The following is a 24537-nucleotide window of genomic DNA, read 5'->3' on the forward strand; positions in this document are numbered from 1 at the left end:
TGGTCCACACCATGAAATAACACATGTCCATTTGACAAACATACATCTGTAGTTGAATCTGTAATATGGGCGGGTGGGTCGGTGATCATAGTTTTCCTCAAGGTGAAAGGACGCACCAGACTGACCCCTCTAGTCCCTCGTTGTACTTGTATGGGTACTTTATCTCCAGCATGCCTGTTCCACCACAGCCACAGGAGAATACCCCATGAGGAGGTGCAGCCATCATCATACCTCCATGCATCATATGTTTCTTCCACAGTATGTTTACAGTTGCTGTCAAATTCTTTCAAATGTGGCAGGTCGTAAAGCAGCCTTGCCACAAACATTTTTACTTTGACTTAGTTTAGTGGCAGACAATGCAAAATCTATGCAAGATCTAGTATGTTGATTACAACGGTTGACTACAATCTTGTGACCGGCTACCTAAGTGGTTTTGTCCACGGAACGCGTGCCCACCCAGTAATGTTTGGACACAAGAAACCCGTCTATAGGACGACTGTTATGCCCAAAAAGCTCCCTCAGAGCAACCCTACCCTCCATCTACATATATTACTGGTCTCTCGGCACACCCATTATCTGCCCCCATCCTTTACTTTGGGCCCTGTAAACCCCCTCCCCCGCTTAAAACCTCACTTATAAACCCTCAATTCATCTCATCAATACTGCTACTCTGATTTTCCATTCCATTCCTCTCCTCCCCTCTTCTTTCCCTATCCTCGCTCTCCTCCCTCCTCTTTTTCGATCCTACCTCTGTCCTGTGCAGTGACTGGCTGCTATGTGTTCTGTGAGCTGGAAAAGCTCTCCGATAAGCAGAGCGGACTTCAAACAGGTGTGACAGGTTTTCGTTCTCCTAAACCCCCTCCCCTCTCCACCACCACCACCATCAGCCCCTCCGAGGGAACCAAAAAAAAACAAACCCTGCAGCTTAATCCCCAATCCTCCATCCTCACCTGCTGCTGGTGCTCCATTATAAACACCAGCTCACACTGTGGTTTGGGGGAGTGTGGGGTAGGGTGGGGTGGAGGTTGTGTGCCAGGCACCCTATGATGGTACGATGCTGATAACAAACCCTAAAACTGCTATTCAACAGCCACAGCTATGCTCTGCAGAAAGGGCATTCCACGCTGATGAGTGTTGGAGTAAGGCCTCAGAGCAATATACTGTTCAATTTACTGTGGAGCACTTTTTGGCAGAAGGTGTTGGGTACATGTGTAGGTGAAGAAACGCAGACAGGTGCAAATGCATAGACACATTTACAAACACTAAGGGCCTGGATATACTCCAGAGTCGGACGCACATGTGCAGTAGATCGGCGTTACGTATGGGCAAAATGGCGACATAGCTTGCCTTCCCGAATCTGTTGCTCAAATACGTCCATTTCTGTCGGCACACACCTTCTTCTTTCGCCAAAGTCTTAGCAATTTCCTTCCATGAATTTGTGCACATCTGGTTATCTTTCAAGTGTTTTAATGACGAATTATAATGATGAGGGTAACGACGGACCTCTTCACACAGCCTCTCTTTAAAGTCAGCGTCCATTTTTGTTTACCAATGCATGCGCCGTTGCGCTCTTGTCCGCACGGACCAACGCGGCCCAAGTCCACCGGGACACAAAAAATTGGAGGTACGCGGATGTCCGCGCGGACCCTACATGTACACCCTCTGATGACGACATTTACATCACGTGGACTCTCGCGGACGCAAAAAGTATTAACTTACGCTTTACACACAAGGACATGCACATACACATACATGCATGCATATGCACATTCAGATGTTCACATGCATGCATGCACACACACACCTGCATTGTGCATTCATGTACAAATACACACACTCATAAGCACACACAAATGAATGCTTCACAGAGGCTCAGAAGCTATCCTGTGTTTTGTCATGTGTCTGGTGCGACTCCCTGATGAAAGGTCAAGAGCCATCAATGAAACCACCAAGAGCCATGTATACGCCACAGACAAACATACCTTGGTCTGTCCCCTGCTATCTCATCCTCATTTCATTCCCACCATCTCTCCCTCTCCTTCTTTCAGGCTCTGCCTCTCAGTGCTCTTTGTTCCTACGGACAACACCACAATCCAAGTGGTCTGCAATCACTGCTCTCAGAAAGGGAGGAAGCAGGAGAGTGGACTGAAAAAGGAAAGAAACTAGAACAGTGCACTCAGTGGAGTGCAGATCTCTGCCAGGTGCATCTCCTTTGCTCCGGTGGTCAGACTTAGGCAACAAACCAGCTGAGGAGTTAGCACACAATTGGGGTATAAAACTGGTTTTTCAAAGGTTGTGAATCACCGCAACCAGTCCTAATTCATACAGTCAGAACTGTGCACAAAAATTATTAGGCTGACAGGTCCGGTAGTATGTGAGATTAGCTGTGGACAGATACACACACACACACACACACACACACACACACACACACACACACACACACACACACACACACACACACACAGAAAAACCTATTTTTCTTGCCATTATAAGACTTTTGTGCAGCGCCCAAATCGATTGAAGGGGAAATATAAAAAAGAAAACAGTTTTTAATATGTAGCGCTCAAGCTAAACAACCTTCCTGGTAAAAACATTTTGCCTGTCAGTCTGTGGATGTGCAGCCTCCTAAGCGGATCCTCGAACAAATGTGTCCAAGTCTAATATGAACCTGCACCTTGCAAAAAGAAAAGGTTTGCTATGTGACCATTTTGGTTGCAGTTTGGAAGCTCTGCCCTCCAGTCAGGTCAGCTCTGGCTTCAGAAGGAGAGAGAGGGAGAGAGAGAGAGAGAGAGAGAGAGAGAGAGAGACACCGAGACAGAGACAGAGAAACAGTTTGGGTCCGTGTTTCTTGGTTGAAGTAGCTTGGAAAGTGGGGAGGAGAAAGATAGGCAAAAACCCATACCCACACAAGTACTGGGATTCCATGAAGCTTGTCGTTTATTACTACACATCGACCTTACCAAGCCCGGTTGTACGGCTACTATTTTATTATACATGAACAAAATAGAGACCACGCGTAGCCTAAACCTTATCCTTGAGTTGCGAGGCCAAAGAAAAACAGGAGCTAGATAACACGCGTCCATTCACAGCATGCGTGCCATTCAACCATGGATGTATTATAATAAGAGGACGCCGGATCTAAAAACGGCGCCTGTTCATTCCTATGAGAATTGCTCGCCTGGCGCATGGGACTCTCTAAAAACACGGACGTGGTTTGTGGTGGACGTTTTGCGAGCACTCACACGCATTTTAACTGCAGTGTTCCCACTCACTTTATTGTAATTTTCTTTAGTTTTCTACAAACACTAACATTTCTATGGATCTTAAGTTTCCTACTGGAATCATCAAAACCTTGGACTTTGTGTTATTGCAAAGACACTTCGTGTGGTTTATTCCAGCGTAAATACAACTACGCCTTATAGAAGTACTGCACCTATTTAGACTTGAGTGTTATTGGGGACTCAAAACTTAATGCTACTAGCTAGCAATCCCATTGATTCTCTATGGGTAAGTGGTTAGCTTACACCAAGCTAAAAAAATCGATCTAATTTTTAACTTAACCCATCAATCTACATGCCTTTTGTTTTTTTAATGATTTATTGAGGTAAGTTATCCGTTTAGGATTCAAAAACATCAATTACGCAGCGTAAAATGCTATAAATTGTCTCTCAATTTCATCACTCCAGCAACACGGCGGTGCAGCTGCTGTGCTCGTGTACTATTGGGGTGTTGCATTGTGTGTGCCGGTATGGGCCTAAATCAGTGTTTCTCAACCCAGTCCTCAAGGACCCCCTATCCTGCAGATTTTCTTTGCAACCCTGAATAGGTACCTGTTTGTAGTAATTCAGCAGTGAATGTCAGAGTTTGCACAGCTTGCATAATTAAGTGCTGTGAGATGATTGGTCGAGTAAGTACAAGCAGAGCTACCTATGCAGGGTTACAATGAAAATCTGCAGGATAGTGGGTCCTTGAGGACTGGGTTGAGAAACCCTGGCCTAAGTGAATGTGTACCCCCCTCACAGCTTCTCGCCCCTTCCCTCTAGCTAGCAGACAGAACTGGTAGAATGGTGAACTGGAACAATAACAAATCAATAAAAGCACTCTTTTCTCACACCAGTGGCGTTTCTTTTAAGCGTCCCGGGACAATAAAATAACCTTATTCATATTTACAGCATGCCGTTCCTTGCTAAACTGCTTTACTCTGCTGCCAAGACGAGAGGTGAAGGCAGCTTAAGGCTGCGCTTCCAGAATGTAACGCTAACGGCCGGATCCCCCCCCCCCCGAAAACCAGACTCAAGCCGGCCTGCGACCTCCCTCAGCCTGCTCTTCCAGCAACAACACAAACATGTCACAGCAATACACGTCAGCGTGGCATTGCAGTCACCACACTTCCCGTTGCACAGTTCGTATTGCAGCGAATTCGGGGGTCAACGCAACCACAGGAAGTGCCGCAACCGGGGCGCGAACCCGTATCGCCCGCACCGCAGGAGACATCGCTAACCGCTCGACTAAAGGGTCAGACCCGCCAGACAGCGGCCAGCGTGTCTTTTGTAACGTGCATGGATAAGTAGACACGTTGGTCCTTGACTAACGGGGTCGGACCCTTTAGTCGACTGGTTAACGTTGTCGCTTGCGGAGTGGGAGACACGGGTTCGCGTCCCGGCTGTGGCGGTTCTCGGGCTGCCCCCCGAATTCGCTACAATATTTACAGCATGCCGTTCCTTGCTAAGCTGCTTTACTCTGCTGCCGAGACGAGAGGTGAAGGCAGCGCTTCCAGAATGTAACGCTAACGCCCGGATTCCCCCAAAAACCAGACTCAACCCGGCCTGCAACCTCCCTCAGCCTGCTCTTCCAGCAACAGCACAAAGATGTCACAGCAATACACGTCAGCGTGGCATTGCAGTCACCACACTTCCCGTTGCACAATTCGTATTGCAGCGCATTCGGGGGACAACGCAACCACAGGAACTGCCGCGGCCAGGACGCGAACCCGTATCGCCCGCACCGCAGGAGACATCGCTAACCGCTCGACTAAAGGGTCAGACTCGCCAGCCAGCGGGTCTTCTTATCCATGCACGTTACAGTAAAGTTCGTAAATTTCCACTCGTTTAAAGCGTCAACGGTGTCCGTTCCGCAGAAGAAGAGCCGGAGACCCCTGTTTAAAAGACGGGTTCCTCCTTAAGCCCGGCGCTAAAGGGGCCGCGGCTAAGCGGCAGGGGATACTCACAGCAGGGAGGTGGGCGAAACGCGCAACCTTGCCGAGCAGGCTCGCTGATGATGCCGCTCCCACTGCAGCACGGTCCGTTCACCTCACACACGGCAGCCGTCGGTCCATTTCCTTCTCCACGGCCCACCCGGACTCGCACGACTCCGTTTTGCAGCTGCTAACCTTTTGGCGACGTTATCACAGGCAAACGTCAGCTCCTCCACACTCACACTCCCACCGTCTCGCTTAGCTAGCCGCCATGTTCTTCTTCTCCGCGACGTAACGGAAGTCCCGCCCCCCTGCCGCCAGTTCCTCTCCTTCCAATAGGCCCGCAGTTCCTGACGGTCACTGATCGGCCAATGAAGTGCCCACACGTCACCAGAGGCAATTTAACCAAGTTAACCCTCTACAGGTCAGTCAGCCCCTATGTGGCTCGCCACACTAGCTAGCAAAGATCCTCGTTCCCGAGACACAACGTGACCGCACGCAGAGTGCTCGTACACAGCCGTGACGTCATGCAGGAAAAGAAAAGATGATTCTGGGCTTTGGAAAATTGTGAAAAGATTAAAACCCCATGGCTTAAAAAATACAATACAAAGAGTAATAATTGACCATGATTATAGCCACAGGTGTCCCGCCAACAGTGTTACAGGCGTCTCTTTTACAATGGCGGTCTATGGGGAAAATGCTTTTTGGGCCGCAGGAGATTTCTCGCTGCAATACCGCAAGTGACCACTGGGGGAAAATGGTTGCAAGGCTGAGCGGCGCCGCCGCGCGTTATTGTTTTTCCCACCTGAATTAAACGTTTTTCAAAGGTTTTGAATCACCGCAACCACAAGAGGTTCCTGATCACGCAGTGCACAGACACATCAGGCTGAAGGTCCAGCAGTACACAAGACTGGGTCTGGACAGACGGACACGCACACATGCATGCGGTGCTACCGCCTGATGGGGACAGGAAGCAGAGCATCTCATATCTTTCTCCACCTCCATTTCTCTCTCACTTTGTCCCTCTCACTTTCTCTCTCTCTCTCTCTCTCTCTCTCTCTCTCTCTCTCTCTCAGGCCTCAGGCAGGACACGTGGGCAATAAGCAATACAGAGCAGGGCGTCCGGGTAGCATAGCAGACTATTCCCTTGCCTACCAACACGGGGATCGCTGGTTCGAATCCCAATGTTACCTCCGGTTTGGTCAGGCGTCCCTACAGACACAATTGGACGTGTCTGCAGGAGGGAAGCCAGATGTGGGTATGTGTCCTGGTCGCTGCACCAAAACCTCCTCTGGTCGGTCGGGGCACCTGTTCAGGGGGGAGGGGGAACTGGGGGGAACAGCGTGATCCTCCCACGCACTACGTCCCCCTGGAACTCCTCACTGTCAGGTGAAACTCCTCACTGTCAGGTGAAAAGAAGCGGCTGGTGACTTCACATGTATGGGAGGAGGCACGTGGTAGTCTGCAGCCCTCCCCGGATCGGCAGAGGGGGGTGGAGCAGAGACCGGGACGGCTCGGAAGAGTGGGGTAATTGGCCAAGTACAATTGGGGAGAAAAAAAGGGAGGGGGGGATACAAAAACAAAAAACAAGACAGAGCAGAAGATGAGGAATACCTGGCGCAGGTTCTCATGTGTGCACGTGTTTAGGGATGACATGAGGCCAGAACAGAGTCAAACCTGACCGGATCTTAAAACAACACATCGGCAAGTAAACAAACAAACAAACAAACATCATGCTAGATGAAAAGAAGATTTCTGAGATGTGTAAATCAGTGCTTTGTGTTGCTGTTCTTTTGGATCCTTGCCCAAGCACACACACACACACACACACACACACACACACACACACACACACACACACACACACACACACAGAGGCATAGAAGCACCATGATGAGGCTGCAGGGTTTGTGCTGCATTAGAGGTGAGATGTCGGAGGGGGGGGGGGCACAGGAAACAGTCAAGCTGGGTGGGGCTGTGTGGTGAGAGGCAGCATCGCACACGCTGGCGGAGAACAGGAGCGACGGGAAGAGAAACACGGAGGACGAGGGCATTTTAGGGGTGTGCAGAGGAGACGAAGAGGAGGACAGCTCGAGTTTGGGGAGCGGAGGGATGAGATCCGAGGGAGCTCCCGTGCAGCCACATGAGGTCACCCTTGCAGGGGCTGGGCCCGACTTCTCATCACCACGGTAAGGTCAGCTGAGTAATCCCCGCCCGCCGAAATGTCAGCCGGGTCCCTGGCGTCTCCAGCGCGGAATCACAACAACCACGTATTGATCAACCACTAATTAGGAATGGACGAGGGCCGTGGTACGGCGTGATGTCAGTGTGTGTGTGTGTGTGTGCAGTTGGGGGGGGCATGCAAATGTGAATAAAATTGCATAAGTGGACAGACACTATAATACATGCACACAAACACGTACGCACACGCAAACACACAAATACATATGCATGAGGCTGGTCGCACTCTCCCGGGACCGGGGAGTCAGGTGCATAATCCCAGCCTGCATCGATGATAAGGAAATGTTAATGAGATTGATAGCTAAAGATGACCTCATGGTGCACACACACAGACACACACACACACACACACAGCGTTGCAGAAGTAAAGCAGTAGGAAAGGCCGGACATGACACGGATCGCTGGGTCAGTGATGTACTCGGGGGGGAAAACTGGTGTTCGGCTAACTAACAACAATTAGAGAGCTGAATTGATTATGGATTTCTCTCGGACTCTGTGGTGATTAAGAACAGGACCGGAGGTGGACCACTAACCTCTGCTCGACATACATGTGTAGCAATGCCAACCGTCCTCGACCTGCTTCCTTACAAACATCAGTCTCTGTACCTGTGCATGTGTGGAGAGGGGGAGAATGTAAGGGCCGTATTTATCAAATGTGTTTATCAGATGTACTCAGAAAGAGACCCACAAATGTTTATTCCCACAGGCTTAACACTCGCCCACACTACCAGGTAATTCCGTCGAGTTCGGGCCCGATTCCCCCCCTCCGACTAGTCCTGATGTTTTGATTTTTTTTTGGATTCCCCCCCCCCATTATTTCCCCAGTTGCACCCAGCCAATTACCCCACGCTTCTGAGCCGTCCCGGTCTCTGCTCCACCCCCTCTGCCAATCCGGGGAGGGCTGCAGACTACCACATGCCTCCTGCGATACATGAGGAGTCACCAGCCGCTTCTTTTCACCTGACAGTGAGGAGTTTCACCAGGGGGACGCAGCGCATGGGCAGATCACACTATTCCCCCCAGTTCCACCTCCCCCCTGAACAGGTGCCCCGACCGACCAGAGGAGGCGCTAGTGCAGTGACCAGGACACATACCCACATCTGGCTTCCCACCCACAGACACGGCCAATTGTGTCTGTCGGGATGCCCGACCAAGCCGGAGGTAACACGGGGATTCAAACCAGCGATCCCTGTGTTGGTAGACAATGGAATAGACGGCTACACTACCTCGACGCCCCTTGCTAAAGATGATCTTGCCAGATTCCTGTTGTAGGAGCCATATGAAGAGTGTATTTTACTTCTCCCAATCTACTCAGAAGCCCACCATGACTGCATCGATTTCAAATCACAAATATTCTGCTGAATATTTACGATCTGATCTGACATCCTGCCGTGTTGGCGGGAACCCTGAGGAACGCATAGGACGCAGTCTGTGGACTGTCACATGGGAAAGACCGATAGCTAATTGGGAGCCAAGAGGTAGAAGTCACAAACACAACTACCGCCATGGTGGCATCTGCAAAAGTCAGGTTTGATCCAGACTTGATCGCGACAGATTTGTGAAGTTTCCAGGTTTGAGAATCGGGGCTGTGGCTGGTCGTTGTTGATTGTGACTGGAATCCGTCAGTGTGTGCTCTGCGTTTTCAGCCAAATCATTAAGTGTGTGTGCTCTCCCCACACCAGAGGAGCAAAAACTGTGAAATGAGGGTGTCCGGGTGGCATAGCGGCCTATTCTGTTGCCTACCAACATGGGGATCCCGGTTCAAATCCCTGTGTTACCTCCGGCTTGGTCGGGCATCCCAAATTACACAATTGGCCGTGCCTGCAGGTGGGAAGCCAGATGTGGGTATGTGTCCTGGTCACTGCACCAGCGCCTCCTCTGCTCGGTCGGGGCACCTGTTCGAGGAGGAGGGGGAACTGGGGGGAATAGCGTGATCCCCCCACGCGCTACGTCCCCCTGGTGAAACTCCTCACTGTCAGGTGAAAAGAAGCGGCTGGTGACTCCACATGTATGGGAGGAGGCATGTGGTAGTCTGCAGCCCTCCCCGGATCAGCAGAGGGGGTGGAGCAGAGACCGGGACGGCTCGCAAGAGTGGGGTAATTGGCCAAGTAAAACTGGGGAGAAAAAAGGGGGGGGATCCAAAAACCCTCCCCAAACAAACAAACTGTGAAATGTTTCATTATGCATGTCATTATACGTGGGGTCGCTCACATTTTCAATATCTGTTAAAATTTGAAAAATTCAAATTTCAAGAACAAGGACGATGTGCAGAACTGGTTAAGAACTAGGTTAAGAGGAGAGGTGGTGATCAGCAGCAGCAGCAGTATGGTGTCATGCCAGGAAAGAGCACCACAGATGTGATGTTTGCTTTGAGAATGTTGATGGAGAAGTATAGAGAAGGCCAGAAGGAGGTACATTGTGTCTTTGTGGATTTAGAGAAAGCATACGACAGGGTGCCGAGAGAGGAGGTGTGGTATTGTATGAGGAAGTCAGGAGTGGCAGAGAAGTATGTAGGAGTGGTGCAGGATATGTATGAGGGAGGTGTGACAGTGGTGAGGTGTGTGGTTGGAATGAAAGATGGGTTCAAGGTGGAGGTGGGGTTACATCAAGGATCGGCTCTGAGCCCTTTCTTGTTTGCAATGGTGATGGACAGGTTGACGGACGAGATCAGGTAGGAGTCTCCGTGGACGATGATGTTTGCGAATGACATTGTGATCTGTAGGGAGAGTGGAGAGCAGGTGGAGGAGAGCCTGGAGAGGAGGAGGTATGCACTGGAGAGAAGAGGAATGAAAGTCAGTAGGAGCAAGACAGAATACCTATGCATGAATGAGATGGAGGACAGTGGAATGGTGAGGATGCAAGGAGTAGAGGTGATGAAGGTGTATGAGTTTAAATACTTGGGGTCAACTGTCCAAAGTAACGGGGAGTGCAGGAGAGAGGTGAAGAAGAGGGTGCAGGCAGGGTGGAGTGGGTGGAGAAGAGTGTCAGGAGTGATGTGTGACAGAAGGGTACCAGCAAGAGTTAAAGGGAAGGTTTACAGGATGGTAGTGAGACCAGCTATGTTGTATGGTTTGGAGACAGTGGCACTGACGAAAAGACAGGAGGTGGAGCTGGAGGTGGGAGAGATGAAGATGATAAGATTTTCATTGGGAGTGATGAAGAAGGACAGGATTAGGAACGAGTATGTTAGAGGGACAGCTCAGGTTGGACGGTTTGGAGACAAAGCAAGAGAGACAAGATTGAGATGGTTTGGACATGTGTGGAGGAGAGATGCTGGGTATACTGGGAGAAGGATGCTGAATATGGAGCTGCCAGGGAAGAGGAGAAGAGGAAGGCCAAAGAGGAGGTTTATGGATGTGGTGAGGGAGGACATGCAGGTGGCTGGTGTGACAGAGGAAGACGCAGAGGACAGGAAGAGATGGAAACGGATGATCCGCTGTGGCGCCCCCTAACGGGAGCAGCCGAAATTAGTAGTAGTAGGAGTAGCAGTAGATTTGAAAAATCTTAGTGTTGGCCAGACTTAAGACACAGAAACACACACATACAGACACACACACATGCACATTCACAAATCCAGAAAGCTCAGAAACAAAGAGAATGTCAGTACGTTCTGCCAACCCGGTCCAACCTGTCTACACTAACACGCAGATGGAAGAGACAGCAGTTTCTCAGTACGACAGAGGCCTCTTCCTCACTTCCTGTTTGCGTGTGCCAGCTCGTTTTTATTTTTGTGTGTGCATGCATGTGTTCATTTGTGCATGCGTGTGTGTGTGTGTGTGTGTGTGTGCAGGAGTTTGTGTGTGCATGCATGTGTTCATTTGTGCATGTGTGTGTGTGTGTGTGTGTGTGTGTGTGTGTGTGTGCAGGAGTTTGTGTGTGCACGCATGTGTTCATTTGTGCATGCGTGTGTGTGTGTGTGTGTGTGTGTGTGTGTGTGTGTGTGTGTGTGTGTGCAGGAGTTCATGTGTGCGTGACAACACGTGAGACAGGCTGCATACGAGGCCTCGTCAAAAAGATATGAATGGAGTTGGTGAGTGAGGGAGCTGCGCTGCAGAAAGAAGAAGGGATGCGTAGAGGAGAGGCACAGTCAAAAGAGACAAAGGGAGGGAAAGTGCATTGGAAGTGGAACTGAAGGGGAGCGATGGAATGAATTTCAAGAACGCATGCCGCTTATGAAGCGTTTATAATGAAGCATGAGAGTGATTCTTCAATTTGGGGCACTTTTGACATTTTGAAAAAATAGAAAATAAATTTCATTAAAATCTGTTTTTCTTTTTCAAAAGCTCTGTTAGTGGTGTGTGGACAAATACCTCAGCACAGCTCTGATCGTCCTGCAAAATAAGGTTGATGTTGTGATGCTTTTTACAACGTTATGACATCAAAATGTGATGGTCATGACACGTGATGTCATGACACGTGATGGCCATGACACGTGATGTAATGACACGTGATGTCATGCCACGTGATGGTCATGACACGTGATGGTAATGACGTGATGGTCATTACATGTGATGTAATGACGTGATGGTCATGACACGTGATGTCATGACACGTGATGGTCATGACACATGATGTAATGACACGTGATGGTCATGCCACGTGATGCAATGACACGTGATGGTCATGCCACGTGATGGTCATGACACGTGATGTAATGCCACATGACGGTCATGCCACATGATGGTCATGACACGTGATGTCATGACACGTGATGGTCATGACACATGATGCAATGACACGTGATGGTGATGACAGGTTTCCCTGTTTGGAGAAAAAGTTGGCTAAGTCTTGGACTTGCTAAGCTAACTCGTTAGCTAGCATACAATGTAAAATGGATACAGGTGAATAAAGTGAGGTGTGTTATTTCTGCACTACAATACTCAGCTAGTAGCGTGTGTGGTGATGACCTGTAATAACCATCCTGTCAGGTCAGGACATATACACCTGCACATCACATTTGGGGCATGAACAAGTCACGCTGCTGCCATGACTGCTCACACGCCTCTGCCACTTCTCGTTTCCACGGCAACCACGTTGTTGTCGTTTGAAAACGTTGGTTGCTCTAAAATGTTGGGTGTGATGTGATGACACACGTATGAGGGGCAGCCATATTTAACTATAACAATGTGCAAAGTGCACACGTATATAAACCATATGAATGTGAAATATGTCTTTTTACATCATGATGAGAAAATGCAAAGTAAAGCTGTAATGAATTTAACCATTTTTATGGCTTTATTATAGAGGGGAGTTAAGAGTCTGGGTTGGGGACAAGCCCACAACACTGAGGTTCTGACACATTTGAATTTTCAACGTGTTGATAAAGTATTAACACATCATCACTGACACACACATCCTTTCTTCATAGCTAACACAACCTAGCTGACTAACACAAGGATCGCTTTTGTGTTGTTTTTCTTGAAACTACATCCTGGGGACAGAAACACTCCCTTAATTGAAGAATCACCCACGTGGCTTTCTGTCGGCGCGTGTCACGTGTGCGTTATGAAGCGCAGATTGATGAGAGGCTCCCTCGTGACATTATTAAACTGATCCCGCTCATTATCGTTTTAACCAGCGGGGTGATTTGGCCAGAGAGAAGGGCGGGGGAGGGGGGGAGGGAGGGGGGGTGATGTAACCCAGAACATTACGCGGGTGTAAGTTTTGCTCGTGACGGGGGTCCACGTCCTCCTCTCGCAGAAAATGGGATTCTCAAAGGTGTGGACTCCAAATCAGGCCGGAGACCCAACGGTCGCCCCCCCCCCCACCCCTCCTCCCCTCACGGCATCATCAGCGTATCCATCATTCCCACTTCTTCCTATTTCCTCACTTTCGTCCCCAACCCCCCCCCCCACCCCTCCTCCCCTCACGGCATCATCAGCGTATCCATCGTTCCCACTTCTTCCTATTTCCTCACTTTCGTCCCCAACCCCCCCCCCCCCCCACCCCTCCTCCCCTCACGGCATCATCAGCGTATCCATCATTCCCACTTCTTCCTATTTCCTCACTTTCGTCCCCAACCCCCCCCCCCGCCCCCCCTGGAATCAATTCCCTGGAGTATGGTTTTATAATCTACTGCCGGCTACCCGTCTGCTGACTAAGACATGCATTATCAACGCATCCACACAGGATCACACACATCAGCTTAGTGTTCATAAAGCTCGGACAAGCTTTTACTGCACACACACACACACACACACACACACACACACACACACACGCATATGCAAAATGCACACGTTGTTTTTCATTCATTTATCGGCGTGCCTGTGCAATTTAAACAGCTTAAGACAGAAGGACACGCTGGGGAAAGTGGGGCCTCCATCATCACAAACACCCCAAAAGCTGCAGCTGTGCTCATAACGTCAAGCGCAATTACACACCCCCACCTGCCTCTGCACGCTCACACAGCTGGCTGGCCGCGCACCTCCACCTGCCTCTGCACGCTCACACAGCTGGCTGGCCGGGCACCTCCACCTGCCTCTGCACACTCACACAACTGGCTGGCCGCACACCCCCACCTGCCTCTGCACGCTCACACGACTGGCTGGCCGCGCACCTCCACCTGCCTCTGCACGCTCACACAGCTGGCTAGCCGCACACCTCCACCTGCCTCTGCACGCTCACACGACTGGCTGGCCGCACACCTCCACCTGCCTCTGCACGCTCACACGACTGGCTGGCCGCACACCTCCACCTGCCTCTGCACGCTCACACCGCTGGCTGGCCGCACACCTCCACCTGCCTCTGCAGGCTCACACAGCTGGCTGGCCGCACACTTCCACCTGCCTCTGCATGCTCACACGACTGGCTGGCCGGGCACCTCCACCTGCTTCTGCATGCTCACACGACTGGCTGGCCGCACACTTCCACCTGCCTCTGCACGCTCACACGACTGGCTGGCTGGGCACCTCCACCTGCCTCTGCACGCTCACACGACTGGCTGGCCGCACACCCCCACCTGCCTCTGCACGCTCACACAGCTGGCTGGCCGCACACCTCCACCTGCCTCTGCACGCTCACACAGCTGGCTGGCCGCACACTTCCACCTGCCTCTGCACGCTCACACGACTGGCTGGCTGGGCACCTCCACCTGCCTCTGCACGCTCACACGGCTGGCTGGCCGGGCACCTCCACCTGCCCTCACACGACTGGCTGACCGCACACCTCCACCTGCCTCTGCACACTCACACGGCTGGCTGGCCGCACACCTCCACCTGCCTCTGCACACTCACAGGGCTGGCTGGCCGCACACCTCCACCTGCCTCTGCACGCTCACACGGCTGGCTGGCCGCACACCTCCACCTGCCTCTGCACGCTCACACAGCTGGCTGGCCGCACACCTCCACCTGCCTCTGCACGCTCACACGGCTGGCTGGCCGCACACCTCCACCTGCCTCTGCACGCTCACACAGCTGGCTGGCCGCACACCTCCACCTGCCTCTGCACGCTCACACGACTGGCTGGCCGGGCAGACTAGCTCTGCACTGGACTGGTTTAGTCTGGCAGCTTTTGCCGCTCGCTGCGTCACACGCCGACGACTGGGCGTCCTGGTCCTAGTCCGGGTCACCGTCAGACAGGCTCATTTTCAGACCTAGTCCCCCGTCATCACCCATGCCGCCTCGCTCTGAGCTCACCACGCGTGTGCAAGAACGCACGGACCAGACACACGAGCGTCTTTGCCGGAAGGAGGGATGAACGGATGGAGGACAGGAAGAATGTCAAGACGGGAGCGACAGAGAGGAGAGCACTGGGATGAGTACGTAAGGGGGAAGGTTGGGTTGAAGGTGCTGCATCCGGCTTCCCACCCGCAGACACGGCCAACTGGGTCCGTAGGGCCGCTCGACCGAGCCGGAGGTCACACAGGGACTCGAACCACCGATCCCCATGTCGGTAGGCAACGGAACAGACCGCCAGACCACCCGGACTCCCCGCAAGGGTTTTATTAATGGAAGAGGGAGGGAGCTGTGGATGGGTGGACGTGAGTGCTTCTAGTTTTGTGTTTTTGTTGTTACTTTGTTGCATATGTTCATTGTTTAGTTTATTGTTATTATTTGTGTGTGTGAATGTGTGAAATATATGCCAAGTTCAATAAAAACATTGTTAGAAAAAGTGTAAAAGTAAGCCACTTAAGGGCGTCCGGGTAGCGTAGCGGTCTGTTCCGTTGCCTACCAACACGGGGGTCGCCGGTTCGAATCCCCGTGTTACCCCCAGCTTGGTCGGGCGACCCTACAGGCAAAATTGGCCGTGTCTGCAGGTGGGAAGCCGGATGTGGGTATGTGTCCTGGTCGCTGCACTAGCGCCTCCTCTGTTTGGGGGGGGGGACTGGGGGGAATAGCATGATCCTCCCACGTACTACGTCCCCCTGGTGAAACTCCTCACTGTCAGGTGAAAAGAAGCGGCTGGTGACTCCACATGTATGGGAGGAGGCATGTGGTAGTCTGCAGCCCTCCCCGGATCAGCAGAGGGGGTGGGGCAGAGACCGGGACGGCTCGGGAGAGTGGGGCGATTGGCCGGAAACAATTGGGGAGAAAAAAAAAAGTAAAATTAAGCCCGTTAAAGGCTCATATCAGGCCCTCTCTGTCTGCTTCTCCCTCTATCAGTGTCGGTCTATCCTCGTGTGTCGTCTATCCTTGTGTGTCGTCTATCCTCGTGTCGGTCTATCCTCGTGTGTCGGTCTATCCTCATGTGTCGGTCTATCCTCGTGTGTCGGTCTATCCTCGGGTCGGTCTATCCTCGTGTGTCGGTCTAACCTCGTGTGTCGTCTATCTTCGTGTGTCGGTCTATCCTCGTGTGTCGTCTATCCTCGTGTGTTGGTCTAACCTCGTGTGTCGTCTATCTTCGTGTGTCGGTCTATCCTCGTGTGTCGTCTATCCTCGTGTGTCGGTCTATCCTCGTGTGTCGTCTATCTTCGTGTGTCGGTCTATCCTCGTGTGTCGTCTATCTTCGTGTGTCGGTCTATCTTCGTGTGTCGGTCTATCCTCGTGTGTCGGTCTATCCTCGTGTCGGTCTATCCTCGTGTGTCGGTCTATCCTCGTGTGTCGGTCTAACCTCGTGTGTCGGTCTATCCTCGTGTGTCGGTCTATCCTCGTGTGTCGGTCTATCCTCGTGTGTCGTCTATCTTCGTGTGTCGGTCTATCTTCGTGTGTCGGTCTAACCTCGTGTGTCGGTCTATCCTCGTGTGTCGTCTATCTTCGTGTGTCGGTCTAACCTCGTGTGTCGGTCTATCCTCGTGTCGGTCTATCTTCGTGTGTCGGTCTATCCTCGTGTGTCGTCTATCCTCGTGTGTCGTCTATCCTCGTGTGTCGGTCTATCCTCGTGTGTCGTCTATCTTCGTGTGTCGGTCTAACCTCGTGTGTCGGTCTATCCTCGTGTCGGTCTATCTTCGTGTGTCGGTCTATCCTCGTGTGTCAGTCTATCCTTGGGTCGGTCTATCCTCGTGTGTCGGTCTATCCTCGTGTCGGTCTATCTTCGTGTGTCGGTCTATCCTCGTGTTGGTCTATCCTCGTGTCGGTCTATCTTCGTGTGTCGTCTATCTTCGTGTGTCGGTCTAACCTCGTGTGTCGGTCTATCCTCGTGTGTCGGTCTATCCTCGTGTGTCGGTCTAACCTCGTGTGTCGTCTATCCTCGTGTTGGTCTATCCTCGTGTGTCGTCTATCCTCGTGTGTCGTCTATCCTCGTGTCGGTCTATCCTCGTGTCTCGTCTATCTTCGTGTGTCGGTCTATCCTCGTGTGTCGGTCTATCCTCGTGTGTCGGTCTATCCTCGTGTCGGTCTATCCTCGTGTCGGTCTATCCTCGTGTGTCGGTCTATCCTCGTGTCGGTCTAACCTCGTGTGTCGGTCTATCCTCGTGTGTCGGTCTAACCTCGTGTGTCGGTCTAACCTCGTGTGTCGGTCTAACCTCGTGTGTCGTCTATCCTCGTGTGTCGGTCTAACCTCGTGTGTCGGTCTAACCTCGTGTGTCAGTCTAACCTCGTGTGTCGGTCTATCCTCGTGTGTCAGTCTAACCTCGTGTGTCGGTCTAACCTCGTGTGTCGGTCTATCCTCATGTGTCGGTCTAACCTCGTGTGTCGGTCTAACCTCGTGTGTCGGTCTATCCTCGTGTGTCAGTCTAACCTCGTGTGTCGGTCTAACCTCGTGTGTCGGTCTAACCTCGTGTGTCGGTCTATCCTTGGGTCGGTCTATCCTCGTGTGTCGGTCTATCCTCGTGTCGGTCTATCCTCGTGTCGGTCTATCTTCGTGTGTCGTCTATCCTCGTGTGTCTGTCTATCCTCGTGTGTCGGTCTATCCTCGTGTGTCGGTCTATCCTCGTGTGTCGGTCTATCCTCGTGTGTCGTCTATCCTCGTGTCGGTCTATCCTCGTGTGTCGGTCTATCCTCGTGTGTCGGTCTATCCTCGTGTGTCGTCTATCCTCGTGTATCGGTCTATCCTCGTGTGTCGGTCTATCCTCGTGTGTCGGTCTATCCTCGTGTCGGTCTATCCTCGTGTGTCGGTCTAACCTCGTGTGTCGGTCTATCCTCGTGTGTCAGTCTAACCTCGTGTGTCGGTCTATCCTTGTGTCGGTCTATCCTCGTGTCGGTCTATCCTTGTGTCGGTCTATCCTCGGGTCGGTCTATCCTTGTGTGTCAGTCTATCCTTGGGTCGGTCTATCCTCGTGTGTCGGTCTATCCTTGTGTCGGCCTATCCTTGTGTGTCGGTCTATCCTCGTGTCGGTCTATCCTCGGGTCGGTCTATCCTTGTGTGTCGGTCTATGCTTGTGGGTCGATCTATCCTCGTGTGTCGGTCTATCCTTGTGTCGGCCTATCCTTGTGTGTCGGTCTATCCTCGTGTCGGTCTATCCTTGTGTGTCAGTCTATCCTTGGGTCGGTCTATCCTTGGGTTGGTCTATCCTCGTGTCGGTCTATCCTCGTGTTGGTCTATCCTCGTGTGTCGGTCTATCCTCGTGTGTCGGTCTATCTTCGTGTGTCGGTCTATCCTCGTGTGTCGTCTATCCTCGTGTGTCGTCTATCCTCGTGTGTCGTCTATCCTCGTGTGTCGGTCTATCTTCGTGTGTCGGTCTATCTTCGTGTGTCGGTCTATCCTCGTGTTGGTCTATCCTCGTGTCAGTCTATCTTCGTGTGTCGGTCTATCCTCGTGTGTCGTCTATCCTCGTGTTGGTCTATCCTCGTGTCGGTCTATCTTCGTGTGTCGGTCTATCTTCGTGTGTCGGTCTATCTTCGTGTGTCGGTCTATCCTCGTGTTGGTCTATCCTCGTGTCAGTCTATCTTCGTGTGTCGGTCTATCTTCGTGTGTCGTCTATCCTCGTGTTGGTCTATCCTCGTGTCGGTCTATCCTCGTGTCAGTCTATCTTCGTGTGTCGGTCTATCCTCGTGTGTCGTCTATCCTCGTGTTGGTCTATCCTCGTGTCGGTCTATCTTCGTGTGTCGGTCTATCCTCATGTGTCGTCTATCCTCGTGTTGGTCTATCCTCGTGTCGGTCTATCTTCGTGTGTCGTCTATCCTCGTGTGTCGGTCTATCCTCGTGTGTCGTCTATCTTCGTGTGTCGGTCTATCCTCGTGTGTCGGTCTATCCTCGTGTGTCGGTCTATCCTCGTGTGTCGGTCTATCTTCGTGTGTCGGTCTATCCTCGTGTGTCGGTCTATCTTCGTGTGTCGTCTATCCTCGTGTGTCGTCTATCTTCGTGTGTCGGTCTATCCTCGTGTGTCGGTCTATCCTCGTGTCGGTCTATCTTCGTGTGTCGTCTATCCTCGTGTGTCGTCTATCTTCGTGTGTCGGTCTATCCTCGTGTGTCGTCTATCTTCGTGTGTCGGTCTAACCTCGTGTGTCGGTCTATCCTCGTGTGTCGGTCTAACCTCGTGTTGGTCTAACCTCGTGTGTCGGTCTATCCTCGTGTCGGTCTATCTTCGTGTGTCGGTCTATCCTCGTGTGTCAGTCTATCCTTGGGTCGGACTATCCTCGTGTGTCGGTCTATCCTCGTGTCGGTCTATCCTCGTGTTGGTCTATCCTCGTGTCGGTCTATCTTCGTGTGTCGGTCTATCCTCGTGTGTCGTCTATCCTCGTGTTGGTCTATCCTCGTGTCGGTCTATCTTCGTGTGTCGTCTATCTTCGTGTGTCGGTCTAACCTCGTGTGTCGGTCTAACCTCGTGTGTCGGTCTATCCTCGTGTGTCGGTCTATCCTCGTGTGTCGGTCTAACCTCGTGTGTCGTCTATCCTCGTGTTGGTCTATCCTCGTGTCGGTCTATCTTCGTGTGTCGTCTATCCTCGTGTGTCGGTCTATCCTCGTGTGTTGGTCTAACCTCGTGTGTCGTCTATCCTCGTGTTGGTCTATCTTCGTGTGTCGGTCTATCCTCGTGTGTCGGTCTATCCTCGTGTGTCGGTCTATCCTCGTGTGTCGGTCTATCCTCGTGTGTCGGTCTAACCTCGTGTGTCGGTCTAACCTCGTGTGTCGGTCTATCCTCGTGTGTCGGTCTAACCTCGTGTGTCGGTCTATCCTCGTGTGTCGGTCTAACCTCGTGTGTCGGTCTATCTTCGTGTGTCGGTCTATCCTCGTGTGTCGGTCTATCCTCGTGTGTTGGTCTATCCTCGTGTGTCGGTCTATCTTCGTGTGTCGGTCTATCCTCGTGTGTCGGTCTATCCTCGTGTGTCGTCTATCCTCGTGTGTTGGTCTATCCTCGTGTGTCGGTCTATCCTCGTGTGTTGGTCTATCCTCGTGTGTCGGTCTATCCTCGTGTGTCGGTCTATCCTCGTGTGTTGGTCTATCCTCGTGTGTCGGTCTATCCTCGTGTGTCGGTCTATCCTCGTGTGTCGGTCTATCTTCGTGTGTCGTCTATCCTCGTGTGTCGTCTATCTTCGTGTGTCGGTCTATCCTCGTGTGTCGGTCTATCCTCGTGTCGGTCTATCCTCGTGTGTCGGTCTATCCTCGTGTGTCGGTCTAACCTCGTGTGTCGGTCTATCCTCGTGTGTCGGTCTATCCTCGTGTGTCGGTCTATCCTCGTGTGTCGTCTATCTTCGTGTGTCGGTCTATCTTCGTGTGTCGGTCTAACCTCGTGTGTCGGTCTATCCTCGTGTGTCGTCTATCTTCGTGTGTCGGTCTAACCTCGTGTGTCGGTCTATCCTCGTGTCGGTCTATCTTCGTGTGTCGGTCTATCCTCGTGTGTCGTCTATCCTCGTGTGTCGTCTATCCTCGTGTGTCGGTCTATCCTCGTGTGTCGGTCTATCCTCGTGTGTCGTCTATCTTCGTGTGTCGGTCTAACCTCGTGTGTCGGTCTATCCTCGTGTCGGTCTATCTTCGTGTGTCGGTCTATCCTCGTGTGTCAGTCTATCCTTGGGTCGGTCTATCCTCGTGTGTCGGTCTATCCTCGTGTCGGTCTATCTTCGTGTGTCGGTCTATCCTCGTGTTGGTCTATCCTCGTGTCGGTCTATCTTCGTGTGTCGTCTATCTTCGTGTGTCGGTCTAACCTCGTGTGTCGGTCTATCCTCGTGTGTCGGTCTATCCTCGTGTGTCGGTCTAACCTCGTGTGTCGTCTATCCTCGTGTTGGTCTATCCTCGTGTGTCGTCTATCCTCGTGTGTCGTCTATCCTCGTGTCGGTCTATCCTCGTGTCTCGTCTATCTTCGTGTGTCGGTCTATCCTCGTGTGTCGGTCTATCCTCGTGTGTCGGTCTATCCTCGTGTCGGTCTATCCTCGTGTCGGTCTATCCTCGTGTGTCGGTCTATCCTCGTGTCGGTCTAACCTCGTGTGTCGGTCTATCCTCGTGTGTCGGTCTATCCTCGTGTGTCGGTCTAACCTCGTGTGTCGGTCTAACCTCGTGTGTCGGTCTAACCTCGTGTGTCGTCTATCCTCGTGTGTCGGTCTAACCTCGTGTGTCGGTCTAACCTCGTGTGTCGGTCTAACCTCGTGTGTCGGTCTATCCTCGTGTGTCAGTCTAACCTCGTGTGTCGGTCTAACCTCGTGTGTCGGTCTATCCTCATGTGTCGGTCTAACCTCGTGTGTCGGTCTAACCTCGTGTGTCGGTCTATCCTCGTGTGTCAGTCTAACCTCGTGTGTCGGTCTAACCTCGTGTGTCGGTCTAACCTCGTGTGTCGGTCTATCCTTGGGTCGGTCTATCCTCGTGTGTCGGTCTATCCTCGTGTCGGTCTATCCTCGTGTCGGTCTATCTTCGTGTGTCGTCTATCCTCGTGTGTCTGTCTATCCTCGTGTGTCGGTCTATCCTCGTGTGTCGGTCTATCCTCGTGTGTCGGTCTATCCTCGTGTGTCGTCTATCCTCGTGTCGGTCTATCCTCGTGTGTCGGTCTATCCTCGTGTGTCGGTCTATCCTCGTGTGTCGTCTATCCTCGTGTATCGGTCTATCCTCGTGTGTCGGTCTATCCTCGTGTGTCGGTCTATCCTCGTGTCGGTCTATCCTCGTGTGTCGGTCTAACCTCGTGTGTCGGTCTATCCTCGTGTGTCAGTCTAACCTCGTGTGTCGGTCTATCCTTGTGTCGGTCTATCCTCGTGTCGGTCTATCCTTGTGTCGGTCTATCCTCGGGTCGGTCTATCCTTGTGTGTCAGTCTATCCTTGGGTCGGTCTATCCTCGTGTGTCGGTCTATCCTTGTGTCGGCCTATCCTTGTGTGTCGGTCTATCCTCGTGTCGGTCTATCCTCGGGTCGGTCTATCCTTGTGTGTCGGTCTATGCTTGTGGGTCGATCTATCCTCGTGTGTCGGTCTATCCTTGTGTCGGCCTATCCTTGTGTGTCGGTCTATCCTCGTGTCGGTCTATCCTTGTGTGTCAGTCTATCCTTGGGTCGGTCTATCCTTGGGTTGGTCTATCCTCGTGTCGGTCTATCCTCGTGTTGGTCTATCCTCGTGTGTCGGTCTATCCTCGTGTGTCGGTCTATCTTCGTGTGTCGGTCTATCCTCGTGTGTCGTCTATCCTCGTGTGTCGTCTATCCTCGTGTGTCGTCTATCCTCGTGTGTCGGTCTATCTTCGTGTGTCGGTCTATCTTCGTGTGTCGGTCTATCCTCGTGTTGGTCTATCCTCGTGTCAGTCTATCTTCGTGTGTCGGTCTATCCTCGTGTGTCGTCTATCCTCGTGTTGGTCTATCCTCGTGTCGGTCTATCTTCGTGTGTCGGTCTATCTTCGTGTGTCGTCTATCCTCGTGTTGGTCTATCCTCGTGTCGGTCTATCCTCGTGTCAGTCTATCTTCGTGTGTCGGTCTATCCTCGTGTGTCGTCTATCCTCGTGTTGGTCTATCCTCGTGTCGGTCTATCTTCGTGTGTCGGTCTATCCTCATGTGTCGTCTATCCTCGTGTTGGTCTATCCTCGTGTCGGTCTATCTTCGTGTGTCGTCTATCCTCGTGTGTCGGTCTATCCTCGTGTGTCGTCTATCTTCGTGTGTCGGTCTATCCTCGTGTGTCGGTCTATCCTCGTGTGTCGGTCTATCCTCGTGTGTCGGTCTATCTTCGTGTGTCGGTCTATCCTCGTGTGTCGGTCTATCTTCGTGTGTCGTCTATCCTCGTGTGTCGTCTATCTTCGTGTGTCGGTCTATCCTCGTGTGTCGGTCTATCCTCGTGTCGGTCTATCTTCGTGTGTCGTCTATCCTCGTGTGTCGTCTATCTTCGTGTGTCGGTCTATCCTCGTGTGTCGTCTATCTTCGTGTGTCGGTCTAACCTCGTGTGTCGGTCTATCCTCGTGTGTCGGTCTAACCTCGTGTTGGTCTAACCTCGTGTGTCGGTCTATCCTCGTGTCGGTCTATCTTCGTGTGTCGGTCTATCCTCGTGTGTCAGTCTATCCTTGGGTCGGACTATCCTCGTGTGTCGGTCTATCCTCGTGTCGGTCTATCCTCGTGTTGGTCTATCCTCGTGTCGGTCTATCTTCGTGTGTCGGTCTATCCTCGTGTGTCGTCTATCCTCGTGTTGGTCTATCCTCGTGTCGGTCTATCTTCGTGTGTCGTCTATCTTCGTGTGTCGGTCTAACCTCGTGTGTCGGTCTAACCTCGTGTGTCGGTCTATCCTCGTGTGTCGGTCTATCCTCGTGTGTCGGTCTAACCTCGTGTGTCGTCTATCCTCGTGTTGGTCTATCCTCGTGTCGGTCTATCTTCGTGTGTCGTCTATCCTCGTGTGTCGGTCTATCCTCGTGTGTTGGTCTAACCTCGTGTGTCGTCTATCCTCGTGTTGGTCTATCTTCGTGTGTCGGTCTATCCTCGTGTGTCGGTCTATCCTCGTGTGTCGGTCTATCCTCGTGTGTCGGTCTATCCTCGTGTGTCGGTCTAACCTCGTGTGTCGGTCTATCCTCGTGTGTCGGTCTAACCTCGTGTGTCGGTCTATCCTCGTGTGTCGGTCTAACCTCGTGTGTCGGTCTAACCTCGTGTGTCGGTCTAACCTCGTGTGTCGGTCTATCCTCGTGTGTCGGTCTAACCTCGTGTGTCGGTCTAACCTCGTGTGTCGGTCTAACCTCGTGTGTCGGTCTATCCTCGTGTGTCGGTCTAACCTCGTGTGTCGGTCTATCCTTGTGTCGGTCTATCCTCGTGTCGGTCTAACCTCGTGTGTCGGTCTAACCTCGTGTGTCGGTCTATCCTCGTGTGTCGGTCTAACCTCGTGTGTCGGTCTATCCTCGTGTGTCGTCTATCCTCGTGTGTCGGTCTATCCTCGTGTGTCGGTCTAACCTCGTGTGTCGGTCTATCCTCGTGTGTCGGTCTATCTTCGTGTGTCGTCTATCTTCGTGTGTCGTCTATCCTCGTGTGTCGTCTATCCTCGTGTCGGTCTATCCTCGTGTATCGGTCTATCCTCGTGTGTCGGTCTATCCTCGTGTGTCGGTCTATCCTCGTGTCGGTCTATCCTCGTGTGTCGGTCTAACCTCGTGTGTCGGTCTATCCTCGTGTGTCGGTCTAACCTCGTGTGTCGGTCTATCCTTGTGTCGGTCTATCCTCGTGTCGGTCTAACCTCGTGTGTCGGTCTAACCTCGTGTGTCGGTCTATCCTCGTGTGTCGGTCTAACCTCGTGTGTCGGTCTATCCTCGTGTGTCGTCTATCCTCGTGTGTCGGTCTATCCTCGTGTGTCGGTCTAACCTCGTGTGTCGGTCTATCCTCGTGTGTCGGTCTATCTTCGTGTGTCGTCTATCT

This window comes from Lampris incognitus, chromosome 7 (assembly GCF_029633865.1).
Source record: "Lampris incognitus isolate fLamInc1 chromosome 7, fLamInc1.hap2, whole genome shotgun sequence".
Lineage (NCBI taxonomy): Eukaryota > Metazoa > Chordata > Actinopteri > Lampriformes > Lampridae > Lampris > Lampris incognitus.